Source organism: Pezoporus wallicus, unplaced genomic scaffold, assembly GCF_028554395.1.
Source record: "Pezoporus wallicus isolate ANWC-B61680 ecotype Strahan unplaced genomic scaffold, APGP_CSIRO_Pwel_v1 contig_8209, whole genome shotgun sequence".
Taxonomy (NCBI): Eukaryota; Metazoa; Chordata; class Aves; order Psittaciformes; family Psittacidae; genus Pezoporus; species Pezoporus wallicus.
Window position 1 is genome coordinate 137165 of NW_026637192.1, and position 21097 is coordinate 158261.

At 43.2% G+C, this 21097-nt stretch overlaps 1 protein-coding gene across 8 annotated transcripts in view; it reads left to right on the plus strand.

Moving 5' to 3' along the window:
- The window catches only part of MCC (MCC regulator of WNT signaling pathway), a 206424-nt gene that overhangs the window by 95946 nt on the left and 89381 nt on the right, over positions 1–21097 (plus strand). The window contains exon 1 of one of the 8 annotated variants that reach the window (XM_057403874.1): positions 5523–5543. The exons of 4 other annotated variants lie outside the window; for them this stretch is intronic. The gene's annotated coding sequence lies outside the window, so the exon portion shown is untranslated. Of the gene's footprint in view, positions 1–5522; positions 5544–6340; positions 6448–6703; positions 6839–21097 lie in introns of those variants that run through there. 3 more of the 8 variants (XM_057403873.1, XM_057403870.1, XM_057403867.1) reach the window with 3 other exon arrangements.

The window sequence follows — 21097 nt, forward strand, 5'->3', positions numbered from 1 at the left end:
TTTCCCTCTGCCCAGCTGAGGAGTGGTAGTGTGGCTTCGTATCCAGCCAAGATACCAGGGTGACCAGGCACTGACACAGATTGCCCAGAGAGGTTGAGGAGTCCCCATCCTTGATGATATTCAGAAGATGTCTGTATGCAGTCCTTGTCAGCCAGGTCCAGGTGACTCTGCTTGAGCAGGCGGTTGGACCAGATGAACTCCAGGGGTCCCCTTTGTCCTCAACCATTCGGTCTTTCTGTGATTTTGTTTTTCTTGTTTTGTTTTTTTTTTTAAGGGCTAGTGTTATGACGAAATCCTACCTTCAATGCATATTTATAATAATAGATCAGGCTATCAAACAAAAAGGCTGCAATAGTCATATATAAGATTAAGTACGTATAAAGCCTAATTTAATGATAAATATGGTAAAGTGAAATAATATCATCTTGTCGATCTAATTGTTTTTTTTCTGTGTGATACAAAAATGTCTTTGTATTTACAAAACATATCTGTGATGTAAATCTTACTAAGATGTTTGTATTGAAAGATGTCTGTTAGTATATCTGAACAATTTCTTTGACAATGCCAAAACTAATTAGAATTATAGAATCATCGACTGGTTTGGGTTGAAAGGGACCTTAAAGCTCATTCAGTTACAGCACTCTGCCATGGTCAGGGACACCTTCCACTAGACCAGGTTGCTCAAAGCCCTGTTCAACCTGGCCTTGAACACTGCCAGGGATGGGGCAGCCACAGCTTCTCTGGGCAACCTGTTGGGTTGAAATTTACAGGTTGAATAAATTTTTTGCTCAGGTTATTTCGTTGAGGTGTTACATTTACGGGATACCTTGTTCTCACAAGGCTTGTGGAAACCCACTGAAGTCAGGCAAGAGAACTTCCTTAGGTAATCCCCAGGCATTCATCCTAAATCCTTGAGCTAAAACAGTGAAGGAGTGAAGGCTTTCCCTGCTGTCTGGACTGTTGCAATTGTTGTTGCTAATGCCTGGGTGTTGCATCCAGTACATGTGCTCCACCAGGCACTAGGCAGACAATTGCACTGCTGAGCAATTCTGTGAGCTAATCTGCTTTGTTCGTGCTGGCAAGGGACTGCTCTATCAGCACAGCCACGGACTGGTCATGCGGAGCGGTAATCTCTGGATCAAGAAGATGACATCCCTCTGTCTTCTGGGAAGCATGTTTGGGAGGTGCAAAATCTGGCTGATGCAGCATGCTTCGAATTAGCATTGTAGGTGAATGTTTCAAAATGGATCTGGCAAAACCAGTGCTGCTGAGTTACCATACCAAACTTGTCACAGAGGCAGGTTAATTGCTAGGTGGGGTTATACAGCCTGTGTTATGCAGGAGGTCAGATTAGATCATCACTTGTTCCTTCTGGGTTTAAATTCTGTGACTGTAATGCAACCAGCTGTTCCATGCAATCATTGCCTATACTTTTTTTATCACTGACACACCCAAATCAGCTTGCATCCGTATGTGACTAACACTGTTATAGAGCTGCCTGCCTTCCACCTGAAGAGCTTTCCCATAGGTCAGCGTGGTACGCAAAATGGAACTTTAAAAATTACATATTTGTGTGACAGAGTTAATTCAGGAGGAGAGGGGAATTGAAAATTACAGAACTTTGAATTAGAAATTAAGGTATTATTGACTAATTTAAGCTAAATCGGTAGAACCTGTTTTAAACTGAGCAGCACTTCACTCAGGTTTAGAAAGAGGAGTAAGAAAAACACACAGTGCAGAATTATGTTATTGTTATGTATTGTGTATATTATTATATATTGCATATGTTATATTAATGCAGAATTAAGGACAATGTAGATGAGTCAGTTTGCAGTAAACTGCTGTTGCTTAGAAACCTTCTCTATGATGTTGGTTGGGTTGAAATGAACACTTAGTCTGTTTCTGTCACTGGGATTCCAGAGTACAGGTCAGGCTTGGACAAAAGATTGGTTCGGTCAGATGTATTTGGTATACTTGAAAATAATGCAAAAGCAGCTCAATATGTATTAGCAGTCCTACGCCTGTTCTGGTAAATCTTCATCTCTCCCTTTATTTTTACAATTGCTGGTTGCAGGCACGAGTTTACCTGTGCATGCAATTTCAGGCCAGATCTGAAGGCCAGAGGAGCAAAAGTTTTACACTGTTTGCATAAGAATTAGTGAGAGAATAGAAAGGCTAGGTTTTCAGGCAGAGTTTGTATGCATGAAGTATGCAAAAGCTGTTACATGAATGCACATACATAAAAATACCAATGAAGCAGCTAATTGTTGAAAAATGGGATGCATGTCAAAGCTCTGCTCCCATTTTAATAAGGTTTCAGGCAGCACCACTCTATGCGCTTACTGCCCTGCCCCAATTTATCTCTCTGTTAGAATACTTAGTTTTATTTGAAGCAGTTCAAATGATATAGTTGCTGTGGGTGGAGCGATCATCATGTAATACTGATTAGTTTGCTGGTATCTGTAGATTTACCTCCTATCTTGCAGGGTCTGGGATAGGATGATGAGTCTGTTGAGTGTTTTCCTCAGTCAAACAACTGCATTTGAGATATATAAATTTTAAACAAAGCTCATTAAAAATTACTGTGAATTCTTATTTTTAATGGAAAGATTAATAAATACTGCAGTCACTGTTATCTTTGATATGTTCCAAACATTTTTTAAATATCTTTCCAACAGATGGTCTTCATAGCTCTTCTTTGGAATCAGCTATGCCCATTAAAAGAGGGAACATAAATGGGTCAGATGAAGCTGCTAACTGTTCTAATGTAATTCAGGAGCACTGCTGCTTTTGGTACAGCAGCATATCTTTCTGATTATTGTCTGACAAATATGTTACAGCCTACCCAAAGGAACTCTGTATATAGAGCTCTTGCTTTTATTTTTTTCTGACACCCCCTGCTGGTTTTGTTTATATGGTTTAGCTAAATATTTGAGGTAGTTGGCTGGATATGAATTTAGTTTCTCTGAAACAAAAATACAGATTTAAAAAGTAACGATTATAAAAATCTTTAAAATCCAGTTTGCCTTTAGAAGAGTAAGAAGAAGGCTTAAAATAAAAATATTTGCTATTTTACAATAGAGAGGCTATTCTTGAGCTTACCGTTTCTGTGAAGTACCCAGGGATTATTCTGGTGTCATTATTTACTAATTTGTTAGCTGTAAATGGCTATATTTTGGATAAATGGGGAGGTGCTTGTAGCTCCTTACAGCCCGTTGGCAGGATGCCTGTCTGTGTTTCATGTCAAGTATCTACCAAATGTGAGTGCTTCAGAGGCTGGTATGCCATAACCCATGTGCTTGCACGCTCACTGGCATTGGTCATTTCGTTGAACTATAAATGTGAGCTTTTTCCATGTTCCTTCAGAAGCTCCATCTGAAGGATGAGAATTGGTTGCTCCTGGTGACATAAACCATTGTCAGGAGCGCCTACCTCTTCTGTGTCTGATTCTTTAAAAACACTTTATTATTAAAGTGCTTTAATGATGTCAACATGCCAGTCAGAATCTTGTGTCTTCGAGGATACATTTAAATGAGGATATTGAAGAGAGTTTTTTCACTTTAGTTACTAGGAAGCAGTTTAAGCAACTTCATTCAGCTGATTTCAGTTAGTTTATTATTTATTTGCACAAAAGGGATTAAAAAGAACAGAAGGAAGCTTTTGAACACACAAGTGTCTGAAACTGATAAATCTTGAGAAACTGCACATCAGTTAAACCACCTTTTAAAATTCCACAGTTTGATGATGAATCCAGAAGAGCTCCTCAGGGCTGCAGAGGCATGCTAGTATCAGCTATGAAGAAGGGAATTGAAAGCATCCCAGATGCATAACTCAGTGGTAGTATGGCACTTGAGGCACGGCAGAGTCTGAAAAGGCTTTGCAACAGAGCAATTACAGAGAAATTGTGAAAAATAAACTGGGAATACCTGTGCTTCTAATACTGGTGTAACAGGACAGCGAGACTACATGAATAACATATACTGGTTTGGTTTTAAATCATGTAATGGTAAAAGCGTGCATGGCAGGACAGTTGTAGAATGTATTGGGAAACAATGACTTGGAGAGACAAACCTAGAATGACTACTATATGCCATTCATATACTGCTGGATGAGGTTAGGAACTCCAAAACCAATCTGTCCAAGGAAGCTCCATGACACTCAAGACAGCTAGCAGCCATTCTTTAATGTAATTATCATCAAATAATTCCTTTTGTTTAAATATATTTCTGATCTTGAAATAATGAACAAAATTCAATTTTCCTTATGGTATTTAATCAAACTTCCAAATTACTGCTTATAACAGGAACATGTATCTATACAAAAGTATTCATGCATTCCAGTGTTTAACTCCTATGGACAAGTGTATGTATTTAGGGAATTCAGTTTTCAGTAAAATATCTCAAAACTTAAATTTATCTTTAATATTCAAGCTAAACTTGTGAATGCCAATTAATGCAGATTTTTTTGTGATGATTTGTGCAAACCAAGTGGCTTCCTTCCACATGAAACCACTCTGTAGTATATTTTTCCTTGTAGAGACATTAGTCTGACCACTAGTTAGTTGCCTTTCTAGGCAAAGGTTTGCAAGCAGCTGTGACAAATAATACGTATTTTCAACTATAAAGGATCAAACGTGAATAGTAGCATGACAGTCTACATTGCAATGTACTGAAGTTGTCTGTGCTGTTAGGATCTGCAGTCCAGAACTGTTTCAAATGGATTTTAGCATGCCGACATCTGTAAGCTGAGTATTGGCAATGATACATGTTCATTTTATTGGTCTCCTGCTGAGCATTAGAATAATCTTGTATATGTCATGTTTCATGCTTTCTTATTTTTTCATTAAAGATACTATAGATTTAGGATTAAGAATTCTATTACTTCACAGAAAATTATTTTTTGTGTGCTTTTACACTTCTTATAGTATGCTCTGGATGCCCCTTAAATGGAAAAGTGATGTGTTTTAATTTGTAGTAGTGCTTTATCAAATCGATACTTAGCACTGCAAAAACATGCATGTCTTTACATTAAAATAGTTGTTTCCTTTTCTCCTCTGTTTCTAACCTGTGACTTCTAACCTTGTTGAACTGTGGAGTGTATTGTTCTCTGTTGTATGTGCATGTTTATTATTGTAGGTTTGTTACTTGGAAATGTACTACAAATTTACTACAAATGTAAGCACCTGAAAATAAATCTTCTGTTAATCTGGAAATATGATATGCAAAGGGAATGCTCTCCAGCCTCCAGATAGGGTCTGCAAAGTACCACTGGGATGTAATCTGTAGTTTGGGTCATCCTGAAAGCTGTTATTGATGAGTCTCAATGGAGAAGTCCTGCTGTCACATGTTCATCATACACCAATTGAGGACAGGGAGATCTGCTCATAGAGAAGACTGAAGCTGAGGTATTCCCTATGCTTCAGAGACTGAGGGTGTGAAAGGAGCTAATGTTTCATTAAACTGCACTGATTAAAAAACTGCAAAGTTTGTTAGATGTAAGATGCTCTGCTCACTGCTAATGGGACAAGTAAGCAGTTTATTAAGGTAATGGCATTGTTAAACTGATATAAGAACCTTTGTTTCTTGTGCATGTGGTTTTTTTTTAAGTGCAGTCTGCTGCTTTGTATCGGGGAAAAAAAAAATATGGCTGCTCTGTGAAATAGCATTGTCAGAGAAACAACTGGAATGCAGAAATGCCTTTGAACTCAGGACGTACTTGTTTTTGCTTCCCAGGCAGTCAGCAGGAGTGGTTTTTAACAAAAGGGAGGAGAGCGATTGCCATATGGTTTCCTGTTCATGTGGAACTTTCATAAAGAAACAGGAAAACAGAAATTCTCACAAGTAGTGAGTATTCTATGAAATTTTGTGATGTTCTGTACAAATTGTAAATAAAGCAGAAAAAAGTATCTGCAGAAATATGGAGGGCTGCACAAAAAGTAGTGAGAGAAAGCAATGGCCAAAAAAGCAGAATTATGCAAAGTGCCTCTCCAGTTGGATAGTTGAAGGTACTTGGTGAGAGACGTGTTGACGGGTATTCATGCTTTTACCTACAGGGAATACAGAATAGCCTGTGGTTTGTAGATGAAGAAAGAGGCAAGAGGATAGAGCGGGAGGAGTTTTTTCTCCAGTCTGAAGAAAGTAAGTTTACTGCCGGTCAGAAAGCTTGCCACTTACAGGGTACTTGAAGGACTAGTTGCCAGACTGGCCACTCCTCTGAGAGAGGGCATTTGGCTCTCACCCCTTTCCTCTTCCCAGTATGTATACACACATGTGCGCAAGAAGGGCTTTCCAGAAGAAATGCACAATCACTGAAACAACTTGTGGCTGTATGTAGGGCTCTGTCTGGGAGGCTTTGGGGGCGAACTCCATCATCTTCATACGGTGACAGCACGAAACCCGCAGCCGGAAATACAGCTCGGGGTGAAAAACTAAACCGCTTGTGTCCTATGTGAGTTTACTAGGTTTATTTGTATGCTAAAAGAAGGATAGGACTATTATTGCGTCCTCTTGCAGCTGTGTGGGCATGACGATAGAGTACTAGGCATCTTTATTTACACCGGCCTGCCTTCCTCCCTGTCGTATTCGCATAACTTCATCTGGCTGTAATCGCTGTGCCGTGCACAGACGGCAACCACGTTGTGCGCTTTTCTGACCGACAGCTTTTCTTTTGTGGCCGTGCTGCGCTCGGCCGGGATGGGGGCGGGGAGGGAGGAGGAGTTAGCAGAGGAAAGCCTGGAGGGCTGCTCCGGCAGCTTGCTTTTGTGCCCAAAGTGGTGGTCTCGACAGCCCTTCGTGCGGGCTGTGTGCACTCGTTGCAGGGCTGAGGATGAAACCCCCAGGTAAGGCAGCAGGGGAGCGAATGGTCGGCAGTGGGGTGCGCTTTATTTATGGCTTCCTCCAACTTCCTATTGTCTGTAACTAAAGCTCTTTTTCTCCTGCTTTATAACGGGACGAGTATTTAGGGAAACCTCAGACAGGTGCCAGCTCCTGTGAACACGACGTTTTTTAACCAAAGTTTTAACATGAATGTTGGGCTTTGGATTGTAAGTGTTCCCATCCTGCTTGTTTAACCTCTGCGTGATTTTAACTGGGAGAAGCAGCAACTTTGAACATGATTCTGGTAACTTTTTCTTCTGACCGTAAATACCTTTTGTTTTGTATAAACTGGAAGTAGTAATTGGCTTACTCAGTATCTCAGATTTGAGTCTTAAAGGTTCTCAGCCTCAGTTGCATGCTGACGTTGTTATCCTGTGTTTTGGAGGTACACGTAGGTTATGTGGAGAGGAAGCACTGGTGGCACTGGCTAGTAGTTAAGCAGCCTGGATATGAATTTTTCAGACATGAGCTAATGGGAATGAGAGCTCTAGTGGAAGAATGAAAGAGTTCATGTATTGGACACATAGGGGAGATGAATGACTTGACTGAGCTGACCATTGAAACTTTAAAAATGAGAAGGAATTTTTACTTACTAGGAAGGCTAAATCAGTGAAATATGTAAAGAGTTACAGGGAAATGTATTCTTAAAAATGAACCATGATAAAACCTTTGTCAGAATAAATCTGTTTTTCTTCGATGTGAAAACTTCTCCCTAGGTTCTGATGACTTCCATCCCCACAACTAATGCAAGAGAAACAATAGCAAGCTTATTTTATATAAAGTGTTAAGAAAATTTTTACAGTGGTTATGTAGTGGAAATAAATACAGTGTTTTGAACTTCTTAACTAAAAATGTCTTCTTTTTTTAAACTATTTAACAAATTCTGCCTGCAGTTGTGTTAAAGTGCTGATGACAGAGGATATGGTGTTGACATCATTTTAAAATGGCTTTTTGGCCAAATTTTACCTGAGTATAAATAATTATACCATTATATTTTGATTGTCATTTTACTGGCATTGCCAATTGGAAACATGGCAGAGGTCAGCTGTAAGAATAGACCCATTTTCAGCTATCAATCCTCTTAATTCACATTAGTACATTTACTGTAATGACAGATACAGTTTGATTGTAACTGGTGTTTTGATGTGACCCTGCCAGGCAGTACAGAAGACATAGACACAAATAAAAAACACAAGATAATACTTGATTAAAATAATCATTAGCATTTTGACCACATATCTGAATGTATCGTAGTTGAGGGAAACTTAATTTCTGTGCATTCTTACCTCGAGCATAAACTGCCTTGGATGAGACTGAATAGAGATAATGGTAATAAAGTTTTTTAATAAGCATTTCCCCTTTAACATCAATGCTTATATAACAGCTGTTCTTACAGCCTTAACCTTCTTCCACATTTTTGCATAAATTAGATTATTCTACCAGAAAACAAAGCAAACCTCAGCTGACAGCTCTTGTGCCTGCTCGTAGAGGTAAACCCCAGCAACCTATAAGGCATTTGCTTTTTTCCTATCTTACGAGAAAGTGTGCAAAGGGCTGTGGTGAAGACTAGTGCTGCTGTGTCAGCCACAGAGCTCATGAGAAATTGGAGCAGATGTAGGAATGGGACGAATTGTACATGATTTGTTCAAAAAGTAGAAGTTCTTGCTACCAAGTCCACAGTAAAAGAGGTAGAAAGGGGCAGTCCATTTTACTCTTTCCTTCAATCTGTTAGTCATGAATTTGTCTGTGCTACATCCAGGATTGCTTCTAAACCTGTTTTCGCTCTGAGTTGATCAGTGCTTCTGAAGAATACTACAAACACTACCTCTGCTTTGTTAAATAGTTATGCTTGAGAGGCTGAGACAAGGCAGGAAAGATTTATAACACAGGATGCTCTTCTCCATTTACTTCCCTGTGGCTTAGCTACTTTCCTGTTATTGAGGAAGTTGGGAGTGAGATCTGTTCCAAAACTCACTCTTAGGAAATCCAGAGACTTTTTTATTTCCCCACCTTGGTTCTGAAGTTCAAAGGCTTTTTAGGAGTTACGATAAGAGAAGAACGTACAGCAGCTGTCGCTTTCGCTGTATGTTATTTTGGTGTCATCTAAATAACACTATAAACTTTTTTTTTTTTTTTTAAATGCATGGCTTACTGTTTTGTTGCTGCAGGCCTTTCAAAGTGTCTGACCTTGGTTTATATTCTTTAATTTCCTTTTGGAGGTGCTTGGGCTGGTTTACATTAACACTGTATCCATCCTGTATGAATCGGTATACGCCAAAACTTCGCACCTAGAGAAGAATGCACCACCTATCTTTGCTATGTTCCTTTTCCTCCTCCTCCTGGAAAGGAGGGTTTTTCCAGACTTTATGTAAGAATGGAATGTATGATGGATACAGTGCCATTTGTCACTCTGGCCTTAGAGTAAGTCACATTCACTGTTTACCACTATTAAGTCAGTTCTCTACCTTATGTCAGCAGTGACATAAATTCAGACCGTTTATTCACTTCCTGCATTGCTGTCACAAAGGCAGCTGTTGCATAGACATGATTCAGGTGTTTCTATTTTTACCAGTACATTGTGTAATCCTGCTTAGTATTAAAAGATGATGTGGTCCACATTACCTCAGCCCAAATACAGTAGAGAATAAGAATTTTACTCTTCTATGTAGAATATTTCATTAACAACATAAATTTTATTGTCCTTGTTTCCACTGAAATGCAGGGCATTAATCAAAACTGAGGAGAGCACCTCAGATAGGATACTTTTCTGATCTAGTGTGGGAAACCCTCTATTTCCAGACAAAATATACATGTTGGTGTTCCTGTTGGAGATCTCCCTTCCCATCCTGTTGTCATTGTGTAATACTATAGCAAAGTAAACAATGAGGGCTAGTATATGCAGTCTACACACTCAGCTGTGTCCACAGGCCTTCCTCTTGTGCATTCTTCCTCTTCCTTGTTTGAGCTCATTGCATGCTTTACAGATCTCACTGGGAGACTGACCTGGGCCTGGAGAGGCAGGCATGCATGTCTTGACACTCTTGCTTGCTCACGTGCTCTCTCTGAATATCTTCTATAAACATCCCTACCCAGTTAGTTGTTCACAGTCTGAGAGGGGATAAATTCTACCTCCCTAGTTCCAGGATGCTCTGGGAAGCATAAGCAAGCATCTAGAAACTGAGAGATCACAGCCCAGCCGCAGACTTGCTCATTTCTCACCAGGATTGCCATTTTGCTTTTCAGAATTACTGTCATAGTCCTGCTTACCTGGAAGCTTTTGTTTCTCCTTTACTGGATGGATCAAAACTAACTTAAGAATAACTTCAAAACCAGGCAAAAGTGAGCCTTTCCCCACAAAACTCTATAGAATGAAATGCCTGTGAGGACAGGGTCAAAAAAGTTGCCAGAGACAGCAGAAATATTTTGAGAGGTGGTGCAGACTAGGATGTGAAGACAGCAGCTTTTTCTCAAAGCCATTTTAGGTATCTTGGGGGAATGACAGGAACAACTGACTGAAGCACAAAGCAGGCCTTTGATGGTAGAGGAAGGCACTGGAGAGGAAGAAATTGCAAACTTCAGGAAGAATCTCACTGTGAATCAGCTAGTTATCCCTTCTCTCTTGTGAATGAGTATTGCCAAAAGGATGATAACTAGCTTTCCCACTTCAAGTGACATGGAGATTGGGCAAAGAGAGAGATCATTGATACATTCTTCATTATGTGAACAGAAGGTGCAAGTAAACAGTACAGTGTGTGACTGGCTCTAGACAGAATGCGGGTAGGAAGTAACAGCATAGATCTGCAGGAGGGTATGAAGGTGCATGTACACATTGAAGAGATACAGTGTTAACAAGCAGCTCAGCTTAAGTTATGACTTACTGAGTTCATGCTAGTGAAGCATGAAGAATGGTCATGAGGACTGAGAAAGTAGGTATTTCCTTGAAGTATCTCAGCTCAGTGAGTCTTGTTTTCTTCTGGAGAAGCATTTCAGGACAAAGAGATGCTATCCTCTGACAATGGAGACAGGATTTGTTCCCTTGATCTTTACGCTGGTACTTGTTTTCACTGCTGTAGGCTAATTCCATGCTCTTGACTAAGGACCAAGGTTTGTGGTCATAGAATCTCTGGGGCTTGCTTCATAAGCAGAGTTTGCCTGGCTTCCTCTATTTGACAGTTTGCTATCATTTTTGTCCATTTTTTTTTCTTCCCTTAAACTTCCGTTAAAAAAAACAGAGGTTTAATTGTAAAGAATCTGGAAGACGCCTTATGGCCATGGACTTTTGTCAGTTCTCACTCCAAGAGAAGGAACCTTTTGGCTATAGTAAAACTCATTTCAGATGTGTTCTGAAAAGCTACAGTGCACGTGACTGCCATGTGCTATTCCTGTAACTCATTTTGTGTTCTGGCTGTTACAGAATAAAGAACAGATTGGTATTTGATGATTGCTTCTCTCTGAAATCAGTTGTGCATTAGGTAGACCTGCAGAGAGTAACCTCTTTCTTGCTGAATTGGATTACAGCCAGCATGAAAGCAGCAAAGTCAGAACCGCTCCTTTGGAAGTGAATTTCCTCATTTTTTAAAAGTTATTTTTAGGTGCTTGTTGAAGTCTTCTGCTCTGACATAAGAGTATTGTCTGTTTCAGTGAATTATATAGCATCTCACTTAGGTTTTGGAAAGTTCATTTTAACAGGCTATATTAGTGCATCTTTACAGTTCTCAAATTTAGGTAGTTTTGAAAAAACCGAAAACATTGCTAGACTTAGTTACTTACTACTCTTACTTACTCCTTCGTTCTCTCTGTTGTCATTGTTGTAATCACATACTGAAATGAAATTATCTTTAGAGTATATTTGGAAGAAGTGAGAGGATCAAGGTGCTGTGATATGTATTCTCTCACCTGGGAGCATGCTGGGTTGCTCGGTATGTGGGATCACTGTGGTGGGTTGACCCCTCTGGCAGCCAGGCTTTGGGCTGTTCACTCACTCACTGCCCCGCAGCAGGGATGAAATGCAAGATAAGAAGAATGCCAATCAAAACTGAAAGAGGCTGTCCCGTTAATGGATTTTCATGCTTTCTTGATATGTCGCTCATTTATAACAAGTATGACTCTTCTAAAGTATTCAGGCATGATTCTTTATTCTTACCAGGGATGTATTTTGAGAAAAGCTGTTATCTTATGCAGAAGAGGTAGCAATACAGTAAGAAAGATCTGTTGGTAAAAATGTAGTTGTGCTGCTAAGTTTTGTTTTGTTTCTAAATGTAAGTTGTATTTTTTAAGGCTTTTGGGTAAGAATGAGTCTATACTTTGTTTTTTTCCCCTTTTTGTTGGGGTTTGGTTTCTGGTTTTTGGTTTTCACATGCACTTTTACGTTCTAAATATGACATTAAGAGAACGAAGTGCAAGGATGGTTCTTAAAAGTGTCATAGAGTACTAGTTGTGGCAGAGGCCTTACAGATTATTTGCTTGGCTGTTGCAGCTAATGCAGGATTTTTCTCTATTCTGTTCTTAACACTAGTGTTCAGTGTACCTTGTGTATACTTTTGTCTACTGCTGCTGTGTAGTATTTTAGAACCTTTTCCAACTCTTTAACATGTTTAAATAGAATCTCAGAAATGTCTTTTAGGAGATTGAATTGAGTGAAATCATACAGTCAGAAAAAAAATCATAATCCCTTTCTTATTCTTCTGTATATAAATTTTTGTGGGCCAAAAATGCATTTCCTCATTGGCTCTGTACCCTGGAATTAACTGCTCATGCTCCTTGCCATTTACCTAGATTATGCACCTCAACTTCATGTGCCTCACAGACGTACGAAAATGTTGTGATGAAGATGGCAGTTGACAGTAGGTAAATGGACACACAAAGCAATGAGGTTAGTGGCTTTATATGGTTTTAGATTGGCTTTTTTTTCCCTCTTAATTTCTCTCACTACCTCAGTCTCCACTTGGTGTTCAGTTTCTCAGGACTGATGGATTATTCCAGATGGCTTCTTACTGAGCTGCACACGTAAGAATCCTCCATAAAGACACAGTTCTTTCTCCTTCCCTGCTTCACTTTCCCTCTATGCCTCCCTCAGGGTCCTCCTATGTGTTAACTCCCTCAGCATAATATCACCTCATCTGGTATTACCTGGCCTTCTTTCAAATTACTTAAATTTCCAAACCACCTCTGTAGGTCCATTGCATCATTTTTCAGTCTTCAGTAGTGTTTCTGTCACCACCCCGTGTACTCTGATTTGCAGATGTGAGTAGTACATATTTAGTTCCCTTTTACAGGTACTGAAGAAGTTAGATAAGATGGGACTCCCCATTTTATGCCTTTGCACAGCTTACCACCTTCTTTATTGTGATATTATGTCTAAGTACAAGTAAGTTAATTAAATTTGAAATTAAGTGTTCATGGGATACTTGATGTTTCTACTTGAATGTATTCAGTGAATGCAGCATCTAGGGCTTTTTTGGCTGGGTGTTTCACTGTTGTTTTTTTTGGGGGGGGGGGGGGGGTGTTTGCTTGGTTGTTGTGGGGTTTTTTTTGGTTTTGTTTTGGTTTTTTTAACAAAGTTGTAGTGTGTCGAGGTTTAAGCCCAGCTGGCAACCCAGAACCATACAGCCACTCTTTTACTCCCCCATCTTCCTTCCCCCACTTCTGGAGGGATGAGGAGGAGAATCGGAAGAATGTAAGTCCCATGGGTTGAGATAAGAACAGTCCAGTAACTAAGGTATAACACAAACCACTGCTGCTACCACCAATAATAATAATGATAAGGGAAATAACAAGGGAATAGAATACAACCGCTCACCACCCGTTGACCGATACCCAGCCCGACCCAAGCAGCGATCTAGCCCTTCCAGATAACTGCCCCCAGTTTATATACTGGGCATGATGTGCTGTGGTATGGAATACCTCTTTGGCTAGTTTGGGTCAGGTGTCCTGTCCCTGCTTCCTCCCATGTTCCCCTCCTCCCTGGCAGAGCATGAGGCTCAGAAAGTCCTTGATCAGAGTAAACGTTACTTAGCAACAAATAAAAGCATCGGTGTTATCAGCGTTGTTCCCAGGCTGAAAGTCAAAACCACAGCACTGCACCAGCTACTAAGAAGGAGAAAAATGACTGCTCCTGCTGAACCCAGGACAGTATCCACCCCTTATTCCATACCATTCACGTCGTGCTCAGATCCCACAGTTTTCAATATACCATCACTCTTGTCATACACACACACACACACACACACACACACACACACACACACACACACAGAGAAAGAGGGAGGTATCATTCCTTAGTGCATGGACCAATCCCTATAAAGCTGCTGAGTTTATCCGATCCATTATACCAGGCTCCATCTCTTGTAACAGTCTTTCAGAGCAGGAGAGAGTGTGCAGTGTTGGATTCTTGCCTACTGATGACACTGCAGAACTCATCTGGTCATTGCTAAGCTTGTCTGGTTTTGTCAAAGTTCATTCTTTGTTGGGATGATGGTTGCAGGGAAATCAGGGCCACCTGCTGATGACCTGAAGACATCTAGTTGGTGGGCTATAGAACTGCTACATAGCAGGCAACAGCAGTCGAGTTTATTGGCTGTTTGCCCCTAAAATCGAATCCCCTTGAGGTACACATCGGACTTCCCCATCTTCCCGCATTACCCACCAAGGTCCAGGTCTCTGAGCAAAAGCAATCCCACAAGTGGGTTTGCCTTTACCTGAAGCAAGAATAACCCAAGACTCTCTTCCCCAGCAAATTCTTTATGTGCACCACTGGAACTTTGTTACCTTTTACAGTATGTAAAAGTTCTGACTGGGCTAGGCCAGCGCTGTTGGCAGATCCTCTGGTGTTGACCAACCAGGTGGCCTCTGGTAAATGTGTATCACAGTGTTTGAAGGTCCCCCACCCATTGCTCTCAGTGTAGTTTTTAACAGCCCATTGTACTGTTCGATTTTCCCAGAGGCTGGTGCATGGTAGGGGATGTGATATACCCACTCAATGCCATGCTCGTTGGCCCAAGTGTCTATAAGGTTATTCTGAAAATGAGTCCCATTGTCTGACTCAATTCTTTCTGGGGTGCCATGTTGCCACAAAATTTGCTTCTCAAGGCCCAGGATAGTGTTCTGGGCAGTGGCGTGGGGCACAGCGTATGTTTCCAGCCATCCAGTGGTTGCTTCCACCATGGGAAGCACATGGTGCTTGCTTGGGTGGGTTGGTGGGAATGTGATATAATCAATCTGCCAGGTCTCCCCATATTTGGACTTCAGCCATCGTCCTCCATACCAGAGGGGCTTTAACCGTTTGGCTTGTTTAATTGCAGCACATGTTTCACACTCATGAATAACCTGGGCAGTAGTGTCCTTTGTTAAGTCCACCCCTTGATCATGATCTCATCTGTACATTGCATCTCTGTCCTGATGGCCTGAAGTGTCATGGGCCCACTGGGCCAAAAATAATTCACCTTTATGTTGCCAATCTAAGTCCATCTGAGACACTCCAATCTTAGCAGCTTTATCCACTTGTTGGTTGTTCTGGTGTTCCTCAGGGTACATGAGCATCTATGTGGCATACCTTCACCACCAGGTTCTGCACTCGGGCACCGATATCTTTCCACAGTGCAGCAGCCCAGATGGGTTTACCTCTGTGTTGCCAGCTGCTCTGCTTCCATTGCTGCAGCCACCCCCACAGGGCATTTGCCACCATCCATGAGTCAGCATAGAGGTAAAGTACTGGCCACTTTTCTCGTTCAGCAATGCCCAGGGCCAGCTGGATGGCTTTCACCTTGGCAAACTGACTCGATTCACCCTCTCCTTCAGCAGTTTCTGCAACTTGTCGTCCAGGACTCCATACAGCTGCCTTCCATCTCCGATGCTTTCCCACAATATGGCAAGACCCATCAGTAAACAAGGCATACTGCTTTTCACTTTCTGACAGTTTATTATATGGTGGGGCCTCTTCAGCACGCACCACCTCCTCCTCTGGTGACATTCCGAAATCTTTGCCCTCTGGCCAGTCCATGATGACTTCTAGAATGCCTGGACGACTGAGATTTCCTATTCGAGCTGGTTGTTTAATTAGTGCAGCCCACTTACTCCATGTAGCATCAGTTGCATGATGTGTAGAGGAGCCCCTGCCTTTGAACATCCAGCCCAGCACAGGCAGCCGGGGTGCCAGGAGGAGCTGTGCTTCAGTGCCAATCACTTCTGAAGCAGCTCAAACCCCTTCATAGGCTGCCAGGATCTCTTTCTCAGTTGGGGTATAGCTGGCCTTAGATCCTTTGTATCCCTGACTTCAAAAGCTGAGGGGTCAACTGGAGCTTTCTGCCAGAGGCTCCAGGTAGGACCGTTCTCCCCAGCTGCAGTGTACAGTGCATTTTTTACACCTGGCCCGGTCCGGACTGTCCAAGGGCTACTGCATGAGCCGTCTCATGTTTAGTTTGCTCAAAGGCTTGTTGTTGCTCAGGGCCCCATTTAAAATCATTCTTCTTCCGGGTCACACGATAGAGAGGGCTTACAATCAAACTGCAATTTGGGATGTGCATTCTCCAGAACCCCACTGCACCCAAGAAAGCTTGTGTTTCTCTCTTATTAGTTGGTGGAGACATTGCTGTTATCTTGTTGATCACATCTGTGAGGATCTGTGTATGTCCATCTTGCCATTTTATTCCCCAAAATTGAATCTCCTGTGCAGGTCCCTTGACCTTACTCCATTTTATGGCAAAACCGGCTTTCAGCAGGATTTGGATTATTTTCCTCCCTTTCTCAGAGACTTCTTCCACTGTATTGCCCCACACAATAATGTCATCAATGTATTGCAGGTGTTCTGGAGCTTGCCCCTGTTCCAGTGCAGTCTGGATCAGTCCATGGCAGATGGTAGGGCTGTGTTTCCACCCTTGGAGCAGTCTTTTCCAAGTGTACTGGACACCCCTCCAAGTAAAAGCAAACTGTGGCCTGCACTTCACTGCCAAAGGAATTGAGAAAAAAGCTTTAGCAATATGAGTTGTGGCATACCACTTGGCTGCCTTTGACTCAAGTCCATGGTGAAGTTCTAGCATGTCCGGTACGGCAGCACTCAATGGTGGTGTGACTTCATTCAGGCCACGATAGTCTACTGTTAGTCTTCACTCTCTGTTAGACTTTCGCACTGGCCATATGCAGCTATTAAAGGGCGAGCGGGTCCTACTGAACACTCGTAGACTTGTCTCTCCAGTCTCTACATCAGCTTATGGATGGGAACCAAGGATTCTCGATTGGTGCGATATTGCCGCCGGTGCACTGTTGTAGTCGTAATTAGCACTTGTTGTTCTTCGACCTTCAGCAATCCCACAACAGAAGGATCCTCTGAGAGACCAGGCAAGGTGGACAGCTGCTCAATTTCCTCTGTCTCCAAAGCAGCAATACTAAAAGCCCACCGGTACCCTTTTGGGTCTTTGTAGTACCCTCTCCTGAGGTAGTCTATGCCAAGGATGCATGGAGCCTCTGGACCAGTCACAATGGGGTGCTTTTGCCACTTCCTCCCAGTCAGGCTGATTTCAGCCTCCAGTACAGTCACCTCTTGGGATCCTCCTGTCACTCCAGAAATATAGATGGGTTCCACCCCTTGACGGCTTGATGGCATCAGGGTGCACTGTGCACTGGTATTTACTAGAGCCTTTGATTTCTGTGGGACTGATGTGCCAGGCCATCTGATCCACACAGTCCAGTAAATCCGATTGTCCCCTCCCTCCACCTGGCTGGAGGCAGGGCCCCTCTAATAGTGATCACAACATTGGACACTTAGGTCTTGTGCAAAGGGATTAGTCTTTATCACAGGAGCTGGAGTGAAATTAGCTCTTCCACTCCATCTGGGAACCTGCTCACCAGAGACTGACGCGGCAGCTTTCATGGGATGATCATCCTTGACCTTTGTTCTCCTCTTCAATTCATGCACCCATTTCTCTGGAGCTGAGGTAGGTAAAAGGGATTATTCTTCGTGATCACAGGAGCTGGAGTAAAATGAGCTCTTCCACTCCCCATCTGGGGAACTGCTCACCAGAGACTGAAGCCATAGCTCTCATGGGACAATCAGTCTTGGCCCTTGCTCCCCTCTTCAATTCACTCACCCGTTCCTTCAAAGCTGAAGTAGGTTTTCCATCCCACTTTGTCATGTCTTCTCTGTGATCCCGCAGGTAAAACCATAGGGTGGTCCATGGCGTATACCTTCTATATCTTCTCTCTCGAGCAGTAGGATGCCTTTTGTTAATAGCAGAGATGTGGGTTGGTACATGTGAGGAGCTTGATAGATCAGATAGATCATCTCTCAGTTGTTTGAACTCCTGAGACAGTTTTTCCACAGCTGAAATGATGAAAGGGGTGAGATTGTCTTCGAACTCTCGGAGTTGACAAATCATTTCATCCACTGTTGGTGGTGCTACGTCATTCCAGGTTATTGATGCCAGTGAGTGGGCACATGATGACGGTGCATTCCATGTAAATTTCTGCTATATGGATCATGTACATTTGACTTCATCTGGACCTGTGTGTGTGCATTCCCGGCATCTGGCCTGCGATAGATCATCTCCACAATGACTGATACCCTCAGAGACTGGATGCCTTTCTCTAAAGTAGTCTGCTTGGCTGAACGACTCATAACATCATCCTTGCATGGAAACCTTTCTTTCACAGCTCCCAAGAGTCACCTCCAAAGGCTGAGGGACTGTTTCTCTTTTGCAATTGCTTTGTCAATTCCCCCTTCCCTAGCAAATGGCTTGGCTTCTGTGCCTTCTAGTTTGTGACTGTTGGCCCCACTGTCCCAGCATCGGAGCAACCACGTGATGATGTGCTCCCCTGGTTTACAGGTAAAATCTTTTCACATATTCTGTAGCTCGGTTGAGGTCCCGGGTCAAGAAGTCACCTCTTCTTTTTCTTCTTCCCCTGATTCACGTAATAATAACTCCTGATCAGACACTGTTTCGGGTAGTAAGTGCATTGTTTCTTCACCTTTTTTGCCTCTTTTTTGCTTTTCCCGTTGCATACAGGGGGAACCGATATTGGCACAAATTGGTCCTCTGGTTTAGCTGCAGTGATTATTGCTGTGGTTGGAGTGGCTGCAGTATCTGTTGTCGGGGTTTGGGTAGCTGCTGTACTTGTCACTGCGGTTGGTGTAGCTGCTGTCCTTGGAGCTGGAGTAGCTGCACTATCTGTTGCAGTTGGAGTTTGAGTAGCTGCTGTACTTGTTGCTAGGGTTGGTGTAGCTGCTGTGCTTGAAATTGGAGTAACTGCATTATCTGTTGTAGTCAGAGTTTGAGTAGCTGCTGTACTTGTCACTGGGTTTGGTGTAAGTGCTGTATTTGGAGTTGGAGTAGCTGCGATGTCGGTTGCTTTGCCACCGGATCCAGAGACATTTTTTTTTCCTTTTGAAGTTGCTGGATGTTGTTGAACGGGGCTCTGTATGCATAAGCCAAGCCCCAGCACGTTGACATGATTTGTCTCTCTGTGGTATGACCAGAATGACCACACACCTCATTTAAGTGTTTTACTAATTTTTCTGGATTTTGCACTTGTTCAGTGGTGAAGTTCCAAAGCACTGGAGGGGCCCACTGGCCTAGATACTTGTCCATACTATCCCACACACCCTGCCATTCCTGACTATCCAGCCTTGGGGAAAATCTCTTGGTCCTCCTATACCGTCGTCTATCCATAGACAAGACCCAAAGCCGAATCTGCTGAACTTTTGAGATCAGACAAGATGGTCATGGGTAAAACACACTCTATGTGTGCCAGCATGGTGATCCCCATCTGATTCAGCAATATGGCTGGTGAGCACCATTGAAATATATGGCCAGCCACTTCTACTTGCAAAGAGGGCCATAAAAGAGGTGTTATGCACCTTCTGATACCACTGGTTCTCTGCTGCTGAGACTGGAGCAGATCTCAGTCTGTTACCAGGATTAACAGGATGGGAGATCTCAGTTAACAGGATTAATTAAATTTACAGAAATATTCTGCTGTAGTTATTTGAGGAGGTGAGTTTAAAAATCTTACATAGTTGGTGGATCCAGTCTGAGGAACCATTTCTTCCCTTCCTACCTTGCAGCTCTCTTCCTTCAAGTAACAGCTGCACCTGAATTTGGATGTAGGTCAACGTGAGATTAGGAAAATCAGTCAGCTGGGATAGCGCAGAGACATCGAGGGCGATTCCCGATTCCCGACATCTCCCGATCCCCGAAGCCCCAGCAGCCCTTGCGAGAGAGAGGCTGACGTGGCGGGGGGCGTTCCCACGGTGACGGCGACCACTCCCCTGCTGCTTGCCTTGAAAAAGCCTTTGAGAGGGCAGCGACCGGTCGCTGCCCACCGGGCACAGGGAGGAACAAGCAGGTCGTGTTGCTGGTGTCCCAGACTGCGCACCAATATGGTTGCCTCCAGAAAGAGAGCTTGCAGTAAGGTGACTACAGCAACTCAGACAGAGACCCCGTCCCAGACCGTGGCTGTTCAGGTCTCTGGGTGCAGGGAGTGCCAGAGCCTGCTGCTGCCGGGGGAGGGAGGACAGCATTCCACCTGCGTGAGGTGTGAGCAGGTAGAAGATCTGCTTAGCCTGGTGGCAAGACTTAAGGAGGAGGTTGAGACGCTGAGGACCATCAGGGAGTGTGAAAGGGAGATCGACTGGTGGAGTAACTCCCTGGCGGGCCAGTCGAAACGGTTCCAGGGAGATACCCCCCAAAAGGGGAAGGACCCCCTGCCTTCTCACACAGAGGGGGATGGCCCGAGGCAGCCCCTGCCCTGTAGCTGTTGCGCAGAGGTAGGGGACCAAAAAGACGACGAGGGTTGGAAGCGAGTTCCAGTTCGACGTCGTGGGAAACCCTCCCCCTTCCTGCCCTGCTTCCCCAGGTGTCCCTCCGTAATAGGTTCGAGGCCCTGGATCTTGAAGGAGAGGTAGGTGAGAATGTGGGGCAAGGCCAGCCCACAAGGCCACATAGGAAAAGGGAGTCGACTTTGCACCTCAAGACTGCCTCTGTTAAGAAAGAAAGAAGGGTCATTGTAGTAGGGGATTCCCTTCTGAGAGGAACAGAGGGCCCGATATGCAGAGTTGACCCTCATCATAGGGAAGTGTGTAGTCTGCCTGGAGCCCGGATCAGGGATATCACCAGGGCGCTCCCCAACCTGGTGCACCCGACAGACTATTACCCGCTGCTGGTCTTCCAGACAGGTGGGGAGGAAGCTGCTTCCCGCAGTCTGAGGGGGATGAAGAAAGACTACAGGGCCTT